The sequence below is a fragment of the Eleutherodactylus coqui genome, chromosome 1 (genome assembly GCF_035609145.1).
Source record: "Eleutherodactylus coqui strain aEleCoq1 chromosome 1, aEleCoq1.hap1, whole genome shotgun sequence".
NCBI classification, from domain to species: Eukaryota; Metazoa; Chordata; class Amphibia; order Anura; family Eleutherodactylidae; genus Eleutherodactylus; species Eleutherodactylus coqui.
Window position 1 is genome coordinate 399649110 of NC_089837.1, and position 17633 is coordinate 399666742.

Consider the following 17633-nt stretch of genomic DNA (forward strand, 5'->3'; position numbering starts at 1 on the left):
CGGCAAATTTGAAATCTACTGGCTCCCGCCTCCTGAAGGTAGCCGGGAACCAAGAGGTGTTACCGGGGACTGCTGTGAGCGGTCCCCGGGCACGCGATCGCGATCGCGAAAAAGTTAAAAAAGGTTTTAAAAAAAAGTCAGTTTCACCTCCCCTCATGGATCGGATCCATGAGGGGAGGTGAAAATACACACCTAAGTCCTCCCCAATGTCCCGGGACCCGAATCCCCGTCTGTGCATGCGCGCCCGATGTCGTGCACAGACGGGCTCGAGCCCCGGGAAATTTAAAATCCCTCTGCTCTTGGCTGCCATGTGTAGCCAGGAACAGAGAGATTATACCGGGGACATGATCACTGTTATCCAATGGATGACAGTGATCATGTAAAGTAAAAAAAAGTGAGAAAAAAAAAGTGTAAAAGTAAAAAAAAAAGTTTTTAAAAAGTTTTAAAAAGTTAAAAAAAAGTTTAAAAAGCTTGCGTTTCATCTCCCCCCACGGATCATATCCGTGAGGGCGGATGAAATGACGTACCTAAGGCCCGCGGATACCTTACCCCAGCTTCTGCGCACGCGCCCCTCGCCAAAATGGCGGACGCATGCGCAAAAGCCGTGGATTGTCAGGATAATTTAAAATTTCCCTGCTCCTGGCTGCAAAACTTAGCCGAGAGCCTGGAGATTTCACGGGGGGCCGCGGTGAGCGCTTCCTGGCCACGTGTTTGCCGTTATACAATGGATAATGGCGATCACGTAAAAGTTAAAAAAAGGTGAAGCTTCATCTCCCCTCACCGATGCGATCGGTGAGAGGAGATGAGACTTTTTACCAGAGGCCTCCGTTTTTGCACCCCGACGCGATCTCCCTCCGTGAACTTTCCCGGATCCTGCGCATGCAACCACCGGCAAAACAGCGAACACATGCGCAGGAGTCGGGGAGCACAGGAAATTTAAAATCTCCTTGCTCCCAGCGACCAACGGTCACCGAGAGCCTGGAGCAGTGACGGGTGGCCTCGTTGAGTGGTCCCCGATCACGTGATAAAAAGGTAGCGATCTACCTTAGGCCGGTCTCACATGACCGGATAGGAATTACGGATTCCGCATGCGTCTGATACTCGGTAATACGCAGATCAATCGCATTGGATTACACAATTCCGCTCACATTAGCAGGTCGGAATTGTGTAATCCACTCGCAGAAAAGAGAACGCAGCAGGTTCTATTTTACCGCAGATATCCGCAACATAGACCCCATTGTGCTCCATGGTCGTGGATTTACCCGCTGCCCATACGCAACTACATTGTATACGGGCTGCGGGTACCCGTGTCATCGCTAAGCGACTGTGCGGGAAATACAAATTTAAAAAAAGTACTGCGAATGACCGCCTGTGTGAGTAGGCAGTTATGGGCAGTACAATAGGCGGCCGTACGCAGGGACACAGCCGGGCTCACAGCTGGGATCCGCTGCGGGCCTCCGCAAGCGGATTCCACCTACGGCTGCGTGAGCCCGGCGTTATTCAGACCGCTACCTGTAATACGCAATTTACATGAAGCCCCGGGAACGTTCACCTTCCTGCAGTTCCAGGAGCAGCTTGTTGAGCGTCTTCTGTGCGAGACCGCCGCACCTCATCAAGCTTATGGAGACTCACAGAGTGCCACTTTTTACACCCCATACCTGCCACTAAGGTCACGAAATACCCCCAAAAAGCATGAGAGGAGGGGGGATACACGGTTTTATTGCCCCATGTACCCATACCAACCAGCCTCTGTAATTACCCCTGTCTTCGGAAATACACACACAGTTCACATTATTACTTTTATCAAAGATTTGGGGAACGCCGAAAAGGGCGCGGAGGGGGGGAGGGGGATTTTTAGGGAGTCAATTTTTATTCCGTACAAATGAACAATGGGGCCTGGGATTTATTCAGTTGTGCCCTGCAATCCAACAGGTATTCCCTGCATTACAGGCCTAACCATGTGTCCTATAAGTAGATTGGGGCCACAATGGGTATGTTTTTGAACACGGGACACACGGGGGCATCCATTTTGGGGTGAACGTCTTTATTCCTATGTACACTGTACAAAAAAAACTGTTTTAAATTGACAAAATTGCCAAAAAAATGAAAAACTTAATTTTTTCCTTCTGCTTTGCTTAGATTTATTCAAATACTGTGGGGTCAAAATACACAGTACACCCCTAGATGAATTCATTAAGGGGTCTAGTTTTTAAAATGGGGTCATTTGAGGGGGTTCTCTATCGTTTTGGACGCTCAATGGCTCTACAAGTGGGCAATTGGGCCTGGAATTTATCCCGTTGTACCCTGAAATCAAACGGGTGCTCCTTCCATTATAGGCCTAGCCATGTGTCCTTTAAGTAGATTAGGGCCACAAGGGGTATGGTTCTGAACACGGGACAAACAGGGGTATCCATTTTGGGGTGAAAGTCTTCATTCCTATGTGTGCTATACAAAAAAAACTGTTTTTAAATTGATACAAATGCCAAAAAAATGAAAATTGTAATTTTTTTCCTACTGCTTTGCTTAGATTTATTCAAACATTTTAGGGTAAAAATACACAGTACACCCCTAGATGAATTTGTTAAGGGGTCTAGTTTTCAAAATGGGGTCATTTGTGGGGGTTCTTTGTCGTTTTGGCCGCTCAAGGGCTCTACAAGTGGGCAATGGGGCCTAAATCACCTTCATGCTAAATTTCTGTTCTGAAAGCCACCGACTACTTCTTTCATTTTGGGCCCCGTTGTGCATCCAGACAAAAGATTAGGGCCACAATGGGTATGTCTCTGAACACGGGACAAACAGGGGTATCCATTTTGGGGTGCAAGTCTTCATTCATATGTGTGCTGTACCAAAAAAGCAGTTTTTAAAACGACAGAATTGCCAAAAAAATGAAAATCACATTTTTTTCCCTTTGCTTTGCTTGAATTCATTCAAAAACTGTGGGGTCAAAATGGGCAGTACACCCCTAGATAAATTCGTTAAGGGGTCTAGTTTTCAAAATGGGGTCATTTGTGGGGGTTCTCTTTGGTGTTGGCCGCTCAAGAGCTCTACAAAAGTGCTATGGGGCCTAAAACGCCTTCTAGGAAAATTTATGTTCTGAAAGCCACCGACTACTCCTTTCATTTTGGGCCCCGTTGTGCATCCACACATAAGATTAGGGCCACAATGGGTATGTTTCTGAACACGGGAGAAATGGGGGTATCCATTTTGGGGTGTAAATCCTCATTTTCATGGGCAATATGGGAAAAAAATATGTCTTTAAAATGACATATTTGCAAAACTATGAAATTTTATTTTTTCTCCTCTAAATTGAATTAATTCCTGAAAAAAACTGGTAGGGTCAAAATACTCATGACACCCATCAGTGAATACATTAAAGGGTGTAGTTTTTAAAATGGGGTCATTTGGGGGGGGTATCTATTATTCTGACACTCATGAGCCTTTGGAAACTTGGCTTGGTGCAGGAAAACAAAGTGTTCCTCAAAATGCTGAAAAGTAATGTTAAATTTGTACGTCCTATAAATGGTTAAAAAACACAAAAGTTTTTCAAGTGTGCATTCAGAATAAAGTAAACAGATGGAAATATATATCTTATCAAAAATTTGTACTGTATGTTTGGACATATTTGAGATATTACAGTTGAAAATGTGAAAAAATGACAATTTTTTCAAAATTTTTCCAATATTGGTACTTTTAATAAATATACACAAATTATATCGGTCTCTTTTTACAACCTAAATGAAGTACAACATGTGGCGAAAAAACAATGTCAGAATCACTTGGATATGTAAAGCCTTTACGGAGTTATGCTACGTTGAACGACGCATGTCAGATTTCCAAAATTTGGCTCCGTCACTAAGGCGCAAGCAGGTTTCGTCACTAAGGGGTTAAAAATAAACAACTATAATTAAAAAACACATTTCTTTAACCTTTTATCCCTAATAAAACCACAAAAAAGGGGGAAAAAGTAAGTGAAAAAAGATATAAAAAATAGCCCTCCCTATATGTCACACAGAAGAAAACACAACAAAATTTTTTTGATAGCTGAATTAAAACAAAGGGGCTGTAAAACCACCAAATTGGTTTGAAGTCCCAGAGTAGCTCTTTAATATGACAGGTGTACAGAATCTTATTTCTGTTGAATGAATACAACATAAAAAGTTTGTGGTTATTAAAACAAGTCCAGGAATAGCCCTTTGAGAAAAAATAAGTTTAGATATAGTATTTTTAGCTATTTCATCATATGTTATATGTCAGATATGATGTTATAGTTAGCGGAATATAAGTGTACTTCTGAAAAGCACTGCCCTATTTTTTTATTAAACTAAACAAATAAAAACAACTAAGCTGACAAAAGCTGAATCAGTGTGAATAAGCCTTCAAATCGTTATTACTTTTGTTTAGTTTCTTGGGATTATTTTTTGTACATTGAATTGGCATCCCATTTTAGTGTAGCCTTTTAAATAAATAGTTTTATTTATAAATCCTCTTTCATGTCCTGTTTGTATTCAAGTTTCAAAACTGATTTGCAGCATATTGCTTAGGAAGGGTTCAGTCAGACAAGCTTTTTTTTGCGCACCTATTGAAAGCAATGAGAGCAGATCGCTATCCCCTGCTGCGACTGTGACAGCTGCAGCAGAGGATTCCTTGGATGTGAAATCCCTGGATGCTTTCACATCCAGGGGTTTTCCCTTGTGGTCTATGGGGCCCTGATGAAAACATACAGAGAAGATCGCGATCGTCTGCCACAGCTGTGACAGCTATGGCAGGGGAGTCGTTCATTACCACAGGGATGAAGGAATCCCCTGTCACAGCTGTGACAGCTGTGGCAAAGGAACGCAATGTTCTCCCATTGCTTACATTGGGGCCAGCACTGAATTCAATGAATGGCTGAGTGCTACCTCTGATTGGTTACAGCGCTCAGCCAATCAAAGACAGCACTTTCTGGAGGCAGGAATTTTTCAAGCCCCGGCCACCAGAAGACAGATGAAGACTGCAGGGGACGGAGAGAAGAGCCCGACAGTGCTTCTAGGTGAGTTAATTTTTTTTACACTACAGCTAGGGATGATTTTCAGGCAAGACCTTTTATTTAAAGCCCTTCCCTGAAAATCGCTGTTGGGTTGCCTGCATCCCAACGGACACAAAGGGTGATATCCTTGGATATGACACCAGGGGTTTCACATCCAAGGAATTCCCTGCTGCACGTGTCACAACAAGGTGATATCCTTGGCTATGACACCAGGGGTTTCACATCCAAGGAATTCCCTGCTGCACGTGTCACAACCACAGCTGGGGTTAGCAATCCGCTCCCATTGCTTTCAATGGGGCGACAGTAGCGCTGGCATTGCTGTGACAGTGTTCAGTGATGAGGAGACTCCCCGTGGTGAATCTTTACATGCAGCACAAACCTTCCCAGTGTACGGATGTCCTATCTTTTGCAGGTGTGAGTATTTTGAAATCATAAAAAACAATGGTTCTATTAGAAACGCTTTTTTTGCGCAGATAGGCGCGCGCAAAAAACCCGCTCGTCTGACTTTGCCCGGAGGTTAAGAAAAGACATATATCCATCTAGTGAATGACTAATTTGATGGAAACATTCAAGGGGTATATCAATGATTGTTGAGTCTACTATTCCGAAGCTGCAAGTGGGACAAGGCTTCTTTTAACGTTTAAGAGGTGAGCAATAAACAGAACATATTTTTGCTTCTTAGACAAAAATGCTATGTCAATGTCATAGTTGATAGGTAATTAAATGCAAATTAAATGGCTACCGCTCCAATAAGAGAACTGTGAAGTCTCAGAATAAATACATTTATAATTTTGTTCTAAGTCTAAGCTTTTTTTAACCCCTTAGTTACCGAGTTTTTTATTCTTATATTTTCATTTTTCCTCCTCCTTTTTAAAAAATCGCAGCTCCTTTATATATCCATCGATCTAGCTGTATGAGGGCTTCATTTTTTACAGGACGAGTTGTATTTTTCAATGGTACTATTTAATGTACCATATAATGTACTGAAAAACTTTTAAAAAATTCAAAGTGGAGAGAAATGGGAAAAAAACCCCACATTTCGCCAACTTTCAGTGCGTCTTGTTTCCACGGCGCACAAACTGCAACAAAAATGACATGATAACTTTGTTCTATGGGTCAGTGTTATTACTACGATACCAAACTTATATAGTTGTTTTTTTTTCTGCTGTCCTACTTGTATTTTGTCCTATTTGTATTTTTTTAAAGATATTTAATTTTTTAAAATTATTTAGTGTCTCCATCTTCTGCGCACAAAATTTTTTTTATTTTTCCATGGACATAGGTGTGCTAGGGTTCATTTTGTGTGGTATCTCCTGTAGTTTTCATTGGCATTTTTGAATATGTATGGCTTTTTTAACGTTTTTTATTTTATTTTCTTGGAGACAGGGTGACCAAAAAAGCGCATTTCTGGCATCCTTTTTTTTTTGTCGGACAACGTTCACTGTGTGGGGTAAATAATGCATTACTTTGATAGATTGGATTTTTACGGATGCAGCGATACCAAATACAGTGATACCTTGGGTTAAGAGTGCCTCAGCTTACAAGCTTTTTGACTTGAGAGCAGGTCTCTCCCGAACTTTTGCTCTGATTTAAGAGCAAAAACTTGGGTTACAAGCCTTGCTCTCAATGGGGCCACTGCTGCTGCCGGTGATCCCGTTGAAAGCAATGCACTGCCGGCAACCCCTGCAGTGATTTTCAGGAAAGGGCTTTAAATATAAGCCATTCCCTGAAAATCTTCCCCAGCTGTAATAATAATAATAATCTTTATTTGTATAGTGCCAACTTATTCCGCAGCGCTCTCAGGCATGGATAAATGCAAAACAATACAACAATTGCAACAATTACAATATGAGGTACATTGGGTTAGACACAAATAGGTTGAGGGTGGTACAGGAGGTGCAGGGGTTGGGGAACACAGGCAATAGGAAATTTCATGTACAGATCATTTATTAGAAGGCAAACAGGGTGGGGCACCATAGGGAGGGGCGAGGGACTAGGTCAGGAGATTTGGTATGCTTCCCTGAAGAGGTGCGTTTTTAGGGCACGTCTGAAATTTCGTGCATCAGGGAATTGTCCGGATGCCTTGGGGTAGAGCATTCCAGAGGATGGGTGCTGCTCTGGTGAAGTCCTGTAGGCGAGCTGTAGTAAAAAAATATATACTTACCTGTCTGCTGCTGGGGATCAGGTGTGTCTGGCCGCCGCTTGTTCTCCCTGCATTTTTAATTCCCACCTGCTGAAAAGCTTCAGAGCAGTGCAGGGAGAACAGGTGGCAGCTAGACACGTCTGAGCCCCAGCAGACAGGTGAGTATATATTTTATTTATTTTTTTACTATAGCTAGGGATGATTTTCAGGGAAGGCCTTATATTTAAAGCCCTTCCCCAAAAATCACTGCGTGGTTGCCGGTGTCCTATTGCTTTCAATGAGGCAACGCCATCCCCATTGAAATTAGTGGGGGAGCTTCGCGATCCGGAACGGAATAATGGCTTTTCCATTCATTTCAATGGGGAAAATTAATTTGACTTATGAGTGTTTTGGGTTAAGAGCTCCGTCATGAAACGAATTAAACTCTTAACCCAAGGCACCACTGTATGTATTTTTGTTTTATTATTTAGAATATTTTATTGTAAGGGCTCAGTCAGACAGGCCTTTGCTGTGCATGTTTTCTGAATTTTCGATTTGCATCTATTAGAGCTAGAGATGAGCGAACGTACTCGTTTCGAGTACTTACGCACCCGAGTACCGCCATTTTCGAGTACTTCAGTACTCGGGTGAAAAGATTCGGGGGGCGCCGGGGGGGCGGGGAGAGGCGTGGCGGTGCGGGGGGTAGCAGCGGGGAACAGGAGGGAGCCCTCTCTCTCTCCCTCTCCCCCCCACTCCCCACTGCTACCCCCCGCACCGCCGCACTGTACTCCGATCATGTGAACCAGTGCATAGGCTTCTATGTGAAAGTGAAATCAATTGCAAATGCTGATGATGTGTGCCCGTTATTGGGGCTACTGTGTAACTTCTGGGCAAAGGGGTCATGTGAATGGAGGCATTTAAAAAAGCTTTGCATTGTCAGAACCCCTTCTGGTGAAGGGTCATAGACGCATGCGTTTTTGCAGCAGTTTTGTTTTGTTACCAAACCGTATTTAATTTAGGTTAGCTGCTCTCTCGTAAAATGTAGTCGGGCTATTTTTACAGCAAAACATATAATATTACACATTTTGCATACTTGTTTCGCTTGATTGAATTTTCAACGTCGGCACCTGAATGTTGCGGTCGTCTGCAATTATGTTGGACCTCGATTCATGTGTTTCCACATCTGCTTAGTACGCTCCCCTTTATTAAAGCATATGTAAATCTGTCCGCGTCCGTTCGCCAAAACTGTTCATGCCAATAGTTACTTTAGTGGCAGTCTGCTTTAAGTCCTTCAGAAATGATAATCATTTAATGTTTCAGCCACATGGCTGTATACTCTTCCCCCATATTTAAGGGTCATGCACTGTCTGGTAATGGCCCTTTTGATAAAGCTACCTCATTCAGCAGCACATGTTAGCATCTTTTTTAAAATTGGTTTACTTTGGGAAACGTAAGTCCACATGACCCCCGTTGGCAAAATACACCTGCCTCTAGCAAGGCTCCTTTCTGTCTATTGCACAAAGGAGGCTACAAATGAGACACAGCTAATTAGTGTTACTAGTTAGGACCTGTTTATTAATTGATATTTCAAAATGTTGAGTCTATGTTAATACTAATTTACTTTTCTCCCCCTTCATTTCCTTAGGAGATACAGCAATGTGGGTGAAGATGAATCATGGCAGGGGGATTTGTCAGAGGAGGACCCTGAGATGGCATTCTCACCATCTCACAGTCCATTCTCGTATAACCAGGATCGGCAGCGCCCTGTTTTTGAGAGTCGGCCTCAGCAGCTTCCCTCGGATATTGGAGTCAATTCTCACCAGAGGACTCCCTCGAGGATAGTGCCTGGGCAGCGCCATTTTTGATCATTAATCCGAAACTAAAACATGCCTGGCGGCACCTCACCCCTCACAGCGCAAAACCTGTCTGCTGTCCAGATGATGGACCAGCTCAATTATGATGGCAAACATGTGCCACACCTGCACCCCAACAGGCATAAAAAAAGGATCTTGAGGAAGATCAAACAGGCGATGGCGCGCAAGTATGGGACTGTGTGGAGCTGAATAAAATTACAAAAGAGGTGGAGTGACCTCAAATTAAAGGACCCCTGGCGTCTGCACACCATCCGCCGTGAACTTCATCATCGGGAAAGAGGTAACACGAGAGTGTGTTTGGGTGTGATTGGAAAGTGTTTGCACACATTGATGTGGGGTGGGCCAAAAGGTGGAGCTTTAGTTCGCCCAATCATGTGAATATTTTGCCGTGGATTATGCGCATTTAGCCCTAGTGCACACATAAAAGTAAACTTTAGCTACAGGAACATACTGGCATAGACTTGCAGATTCAACTCTGTGGCATGGAGTCTGAAGTGTAGGATGCCATGGAGTGTGTATGAAGCAAATCTTATAGCCAGAGGTCAGACAACTGTCCCATATGCCCCTGCCCATGGGAGAGTTTTTAAAATGTATTTAAGGGTTCTTCATAAATGTTTAATTTTTTCAGCAGTAAAAACAACGTGGCTTCTTTACACCCTTTGCCAATGTTGGAGAAGTTTGAAAAAAGGTCATACCACATAGTCTGTGACTGTAGTTCAGGGAATATTTCAAGGCCTTCCTTTAACATGTAAGTACAATCATGCTGCTCTTGTGTGAATTGTGGCTATTTTTTGTTCACTTTAATATCCCAACAGAAGAGTCACAAAGTCACAAGGTGGAATCTGCCCAAGCCGGCCCCTTCACACCACAGCTGGCCCACCAAGTCCCACTTCCACCACAAGCCAGTCTGGAGGAGCCACCTAGTAAGTGTTAAAGACCTCACACTTTAATGAAAGCATACTGCCGTGGTTAATAATTGATTGATTTAGAAAAGATTCTCAAACAATGCCTTGCTCTCCTTGTCAGCAGAAGAGCCCCCTGCGAGTGATAAACGTTCAGCAGAGGGTTTTGCCTGCCAGGTTGGCTATTCTGAGGTCCCTACAGCCGCTGGTGGAGGTGGATAGACCGAACTTGGACCTGTCCCGCCCTGTGACAGGTAATGTGCAACACACAGGTTACACACTGCGGCCTGAACAAATAACCATCTGGTATAACAGTAGGAGAGGCAGCCAAAAGTGTCCTTGAATATTTGACAGTTACAACGCTGCACAGAGTTGACTTAAGAAATGTCTTCACTCACAGTGGCAGAGCAGGGGACACACGCCTTTTCTGATGTTTCCTGCTTAGTCAAACTCAAATTATATTAATGACTGAAACAAATGTATATTTGTTGTGTTGGTAGGACTCATCTTCCATTACATGTTTCTTGTTTGGACCCACAGCGTGGCCAGATGTTCCCCCTGAGGAGAGGGCGGCCTGGTTCTTCCAGGAGATCCGCCTGTGTCATCTGCAGATCGATGTGCTGCAAAGTGGCCTAGACAGACTACGGGAGCGCCTGGCCAACCTCCATCAATGGGGAGTCCATCACTTCCCAACAATGGAACAAAGGTCGTTCCACCCAGCATACACCTCCGCACAGTCCACGCCATTGCCCATGGATCTTTCAAGGCCACATTGAATTATGCTTGTTGGGGTGCAGAAAGAGCCCTGCATTGCCATCGTTCAGGCTGGTCCATCATCTGCAATCAAAAGCTGTGTTTTATGACGTCCCAGAAGAGAGGGGAAATTTGTTTAAAAAACCATATTTGTGCCATGTTGGTTCTTTATTTATAGCCACAATTTTTATACATATTTTAATATAAAAAACAGTCTCATCATTTTGTAATTTATTTTTTACAATCTTAACACTTAATACACTTAAGAACACTTTTTTAAACACAGGGAAGTCTTTCAGATGTCACAGGTTAAAATGCTTGCTACAAGACACATCGGGTGAAGTACACATTTTTGAGGGGGAGTATATTGTCCCAGGTGAACTACATTATTTGACATTTAAACAAAACAACAACAAAAACACAATATGCTGAGTTTTACTCCTAGACACAACTTGTGTACCTTGTTTTTTTGTTTTTTTTTTCCTGGAAAGCCATTATGGCTTTTAACATAGGCAGCCTTTTATTGTGGCTGAGTGCTTAGAGCTGCTAAGCATTTTTGCCATGGAACAATAATGTACTCAGGTTAATACATGGATTTCACATTGAAAAACATACATAGTTTAGAGGGGAAACAGTCCTTTCATCGAAGAAAAGGGCAGCATGTAGGCCTGAATAGTCACTGTTAACACATGCTAACAATGGTGGTCCAGCCGGCAATACTTGAGCTTCTACATCTGCACGGTGTAGGTAGCTTTGTCAATACACTTGGGAATGAACGATTTGTCCTCACATGGCAAGAATTGATATTTGCAAAAGGTGGTCAATATCTGTGAAATGTAAAAAATTGTGAACACATGATTTTGGTCAGACAACCAGTAAGCAAATGCAACACACAGGTTTTACCGATGAATATTCTAGGAAAAGATTTGAAAATCCTCCACCACCAAACATCTACATCAAACCTATCTAAAACATATAGTCTCTGTCAGTAATTATTTTAGAAACACTATCGGTAGGACTTACTTTTAATTAATGATGTATGTAAATCTTTCATTTAGCCAACATAACTAGATTGGCAACAGCACCAGATATGCTGACATACGTTATTTTTGAGAGGGATAATATCTGCTTCCTTGCTTAAAAACACACTGATTTTGTGGCCTTGCCATTTACTAGGACAACATTCACACGCCTTCTTCAAGACAGTGCTGCTGCATCCCTTCTCTGTTGGCGCTCCATATCCACAGCAGAATACCTATAGAGAATGTAAAAAAAAAGGTTAGAACGCTCAGCCATGCATCTCTGGCAGCACAAAATATACCCTTTAAGCTGTAAAGAATTTAATGTTTGATAAGGTGTGTGGTCCTGGCCCATAACGTCACCAAAATCTGCCACCCGATTGTAAATTTGCAGGTAAAAACTTCCCATCACAGCCTGCCTAATTTTCACAACAGACACAAACTGGTGAGCTTTTTTCCTGGGAGAACAGAGCTGACCATGCTTAGCACAAAAATGCAAGGAGACCTACAGTTGAAGGAGAGGAACATCACACCTCTCATTTTTAAAGGTGGTCTCTTGGATGAGGGTTAAAATTAGGTATGGTTCACTACATTAGCCACCTTCTGCTCCTTGCCAAAAAGTAAAAAAAATGCCCCAAGGGGGTTATCACACTTGGTATATCAAGCGAAAGGTGGCCAAATTAGAACAAGCTCACAATCCACGTCAAGGGTCCTTGTTACTTTGCGAGTCCCTAACTAAAAAAAGTGCCAATAATGATCTAATCTAACTAAGGAAAAAGGTGGGCACAGCCAGCTTTAAAAAAAAAAAGAAAATACTATCTGGAGAAACCAGCTCATTGGCCTCCTAGCACATGGTCCAACTGCCACGGAAGCACTCCCTATGGAGAGAGGAAGTACTCCATTTAAAGGTCCCTGACTTGTATAGCAGAGTGTGCTGGGCTACCATACTGTACAGGCTCCTCCAAACCTCTCCCCCAAACGTTGTGGGTAAAGCATCCACAGAATCACAAACAGTATTATGTTGCCGGCACAAATTATGTAGAACCACACAGGCCAAATTATGGCAGACACATCTAGCCAGGCCATATGCCTCATCCACCACAAATACAAATGGGGCTTTTGGACCTAATGAGCCAGGAAGGGTCTGGCTCAGGAAGGGCACAGGCACAGAAAGCTGCTTGTCCCTCAGCCGCCTACCCATTCTGGGTAATGTTCTGAAAATGCTAGCATCCCCAGTGCTCTCAAAGGACCCAATATTAATCAGCAGGAATCGATAGTTGCTGTCAGCAACAACAAGGACCATCAAAAAGAACTGCCTATAGTTGAATTACCAAGCCCCTAAGTTAGGTGGCTTTCAAACACACTTCGCCGCATCAAAGAGCATGATTGCAAAAAACATACTTTGGGGCTACATTACGTGTTTTTAAAAAAGCACATGTTTTCTAAGCCTCGTGCCTCCGTTAACACAGGCCTCTTTGGGGGAGGTGGGGCAGCGCAAACAAAGGGCCTTCGCCACAAAGTGTGCGTTATTAGGCATTAAAGGGGTTCTGACATGAATAATGTTTTTATGCTTTAGCAGCCATTGTTCCCTGGTGTGCCTAATGGACCCAGGGAACCCATGGGTTAATGGCTGCTAAAGCATAAAAATCTTATACTTACCGGTTCTCCTGTTGTTGTTGACATCGGGGGGTCATCTCCCGGCAGCATATTAGCACTTTCTGCTTAGGTTAAGCAGCCTGACTAGAGCCACCTGATTGGTGCACGCTGTGCAGTCACGTGGTGCCGAAGAGCCAATCAGGTGGCTCTAATCAGCAGCGCTGCTTAACCTAAGCAGAAAGTGCTAGTATGCCTCCCGGCAGGCAGTCTTCTTCCTCCAGCAGCCGCGCCGCTCCGGGATCGCGCGCATGCGCAGTGGAGAGGTGCCCTCTGACAGGAGTCAGGACGGGCCGCGTCTCCACTGCGCATGCTCAGCACTCCGGAGTTCAGCAGGACGGACGGGCCGCCCACAGCAAGCACTGTGCGGTCCGTCCGTTGACCTCGGAAGTGCCTGACGGACGGACCAGAGCAGGAAGCGGTCTTTTTGACCGCTCCTGCTCTGCTTTAAAGGCACAGAAGAAGATGCCGGCTGGAGGGGACATGCCTGGCGATCGGGCCAGGCCAGGCAAGGTGAGTACAAATTTTTTTTTTTCATGTCAGAACCCCTTTAATGCCTGTAAAAAGAGAACCTTAAAAACTAAAATTTATGCTTTATAATTAAAGAAATGCAAAACCACATGTGCCGTGGCCATGGAGCCTGTCATCATGTTTCAGGTATAGCTGTAAGGTTTGCAAATGTGCAGAGAAATCAAAGACGCAGCTTTATAACCAAACATGTCTCGTCAAAGATACAAAGCCCACACAGGGAAGGGATAAAGCATAATTACATCCATGATGTGACCTACAGACAGATGTGAACCTACCGCAGAGTGACCAGGAGTCTTTCCTCAGCAGAGGCACTCTCAGGCATGTAGGTATCTCTGTGTGTAATCCTGGAACGCACCACCTCCAGAAGTTCATTAAACATCCCGACCGACAAATGACAAAAGGCGATAAACTTGCCTGAGTAACGCCTCAGGTCCACGTACAGGGAGTAAAACAGCCCAATATGTTTATGCTGCGACACCATCAAATGCAGCCAGTACCTCCTAGTCCTCCTCTTCCTGACTGGTCTAGGACTATCGCTAGCACTAGGTTGGTCCCCAGCAAGGTACCCAAGCACATCCTCTGGTGTGCAACACTGAAGCCTACATACACGTAACACAAACCAGCCAAAGAAAATATCATCTCGCGACGACATGTCCCAAAGTCCAGGGAAGTCTTGCACATCCAGGTCGAACCAGAAGTAGAATGAAGCGGAGGCCTAATTGCCCCCCTAATTCCACCTTGCAGTGGGCTGGACCAGGATATAGTCCTGGACGCTCAAAGCTTAATGCACATTTAGCTGCGCATTGTGAATTTTGCGGGTGGCGAAACGCAGCCAAGTGCGTTTTTTTCAGCGAGACGCACGCTTCGGTCACGCAAAAAAACGTCCGACTGACTTTTGCCCTAATTATGGCAAAAGGGTTTTTTTTAAAGCTTTATTACTTTTTTTAAAAATAATTAGTAAAACTTTATTATTTTTGCATTGTTTTTCAGTCCTCCTAGGGAACCACAACTTGTGATGCTTTGATCGCTCCTGCAGTATGATATAATGCCAAAGCATTACATCATACTGCTGTCGGGCAGGCAGTCTATCAAGCCACCCCTTTCAGAAGGCCACTGGCTGCAATGACACCCGCACGGCTCCCCGCGATCTCATCTCAGGCGGGAGGGGGGGGGGGGGGGGCGTACAGGACCCCCAAACATTGTTCGGGGGATTAAAATGCCGCTGTCAGAATTGCCAGTAGCATTTAAAGGGTTAACAGCTTTGATTGCGTCTTGTCAGGGCTGTTGCCCGCAGGTGTCAGCTGTAAGATACACCTGGCAGCTGCGATGTATGGAGGGAGATAGCCATGTGATCTCTCTTCATACATGTCCTGCAGCTGCAGGATGTAAAAACATATAGGGCCGTCACTAAGGGGTTAATTAAGTAATTTACCGACATAATTAAAATACACACATTGTAGAACACATATAGTATATGTTTTATTTTATCCATACTGGGCATATCCAACATCATTAAAAAAATATAATTCTGTAATTTGACAAATATGATATTTTTTAGCAGCCCTATCACATCTGCATGCGCGAGCTGCATATTTTGCATGAAAAATCTTTTTTTGTGTTGGGAAAAGTTTCCCAGCTTTTTCCTTTCCTGCATCTGTGTTGTGAAAGTCATGGATCATAGGCAATTATTGACAGATCACAATACAAGCTACTGTCCAAATAGAGAAAATAGAAAAATATCACTGTATGTGAATGGAAAACTTAAAGAAGGTTAGAGGTTTTTGGCATCACTAGTTTTAAGCAAGTAGAATGACAGTAGTGTGGCACATACTGTATTTCTATTGATCTACTCCTAATCTGAATAGATGTCAGGGTCTTTCTCAAATGCATTACAGAAACGCTTACCCTTTTTGTACTGACTACTGCTGGTACCTCTCTGAAGGTAGAGGAGGCAGTTACTCGTCAGGAACAGATTCAAAGGTCATCATTAGGAGAGTGGTAAAGATGTGACAAATTAAAGGAGGAGATAGGAACACAGTAAGGAACAGAGCCAAGGGTGAGAGTCAGGAGTAAAACAACCGATTCAAGGCATGCAGTCTAAAGGATGAGGCAGGTGGAACAATATCCAGGAACAAGGCTGAGCTAATGGCTATGGGCAATTAGGAGTCAAGATCAGAGTCACGATACACAGGAGCCAGGCAAAGGTGTTAGGCCTGATTTACGCGAGAGTGAGTGAAAACGCATGATAATGAAACCAATAATTTTCAATGGTTTAATTCTCATTTGTGATGTCTTCACTCAACCCTCGCAGTGCTAAGAAAAATCTGCGCTATCGCCGATTGCTCTTTATGGGGCCGACGCTGTTGCCGCCCCATTGAAAGCAATGGGATGAAGACATGCCCTGGAGCAATGATTTTCGGGAAGGGCTTGAAATATAAGCTCTGCCCCGAAAATCACCCCCAGGTATAAAAGAAAAATTTAAATTTTACTCACCTAGACGAGCTGTCCATCCCCGGCAGTCATCTTCTGTCTTTTTTTGGAGACTGAGGATTAAAAAATCCCCGCCTTCAGAAAGCGCTGCCTCTAATTGCGTGAGCACTGTAACCAGAGGCAGCACCCAGCGCTCAGCCAATGAAAGGCAGCACTCAGCCATTCATTAAATTCAATGAATGGCTGAGCGCTGCCTCTGATTGGTCACCGTGCTAAGCCAATCAGAGGCAGCGCTTTCTGGAGGCAGGGATTTTTCAATCCCTGGTCTCCAAAAGATGACTGCCAGGGATGGAGAGAAGAGATGGATAGCTTGTCTAGATGAGTAAAAAAATGTTTTCATTTTTTTTGTGCAGCTTAGGATGATTTTCAGGGAAGGGCTCATATTTAAAGCCCTTCCCCAAAAACCATTGCTTCAGGGCATGTCTTTATCCCATTGTTCCCAATGGTGCGGCAGCAGCACCAGCCCCATTGAAAGCAATGGGATAGTATCGCGAACCTCTGCCACAGCTGTGACAGCTGTAGCAGAGGATTCCTTCTTCCCTTCGGTCCCCACAGGGATGAAGGAATCCCCTGCCACAGCTGTCACAGCTGTGTCAGGGGAGCACAATGTACTCCCTATGTTTTCAATGGGGCTGGCGCGGCTGCCTCTGGCCCCATTGAAAACAATGGACAATAGCGCAGATTTTTCTTAGCGCTGCGAGGGTTGAGTGAAGACATCGCAAATGATAATGACACCATTGAAAACCATTGGTTTCATAATCATGCATTTTCACTCACTCTTGCATCGCAAGAAGGCCTATCGGCAGTGTGAAGCGAGCCTTGCATAAGGAGATGTTCACACAGACTCTGATGTGGATTTTGGTCCAAGCCATGGCATTCAGTGGAGACCTTGTATAGTAGTAAGGATAGGTGAGTGACAGCTCTTTACAAGTTGTTTCTCCTGCCTACCAATCATCTCATGTCTGATAACTACAAAGATGCAACAATATTGTCTTCAATATTCTAATTCTGAAACTTTATTGTGGCCTCTAAAAGATCTTATGTGACAGAGAAATATCTATGGGGAGTACTTTATTATTTTCTTGTACATATCATGTGAAATACAGGAACCTGTGGTATTTTATGGTAGGCGTCAGAAATTTGCAAATGAAAGTGTGGTCCTACAATTAATATTTGTCACCTATTTACAGGATAGATAATCATTTTTTACCACTAGGGAACTCACCACTGGGATTTCTAGACACCAGGGAGAGTAAGTGGTTG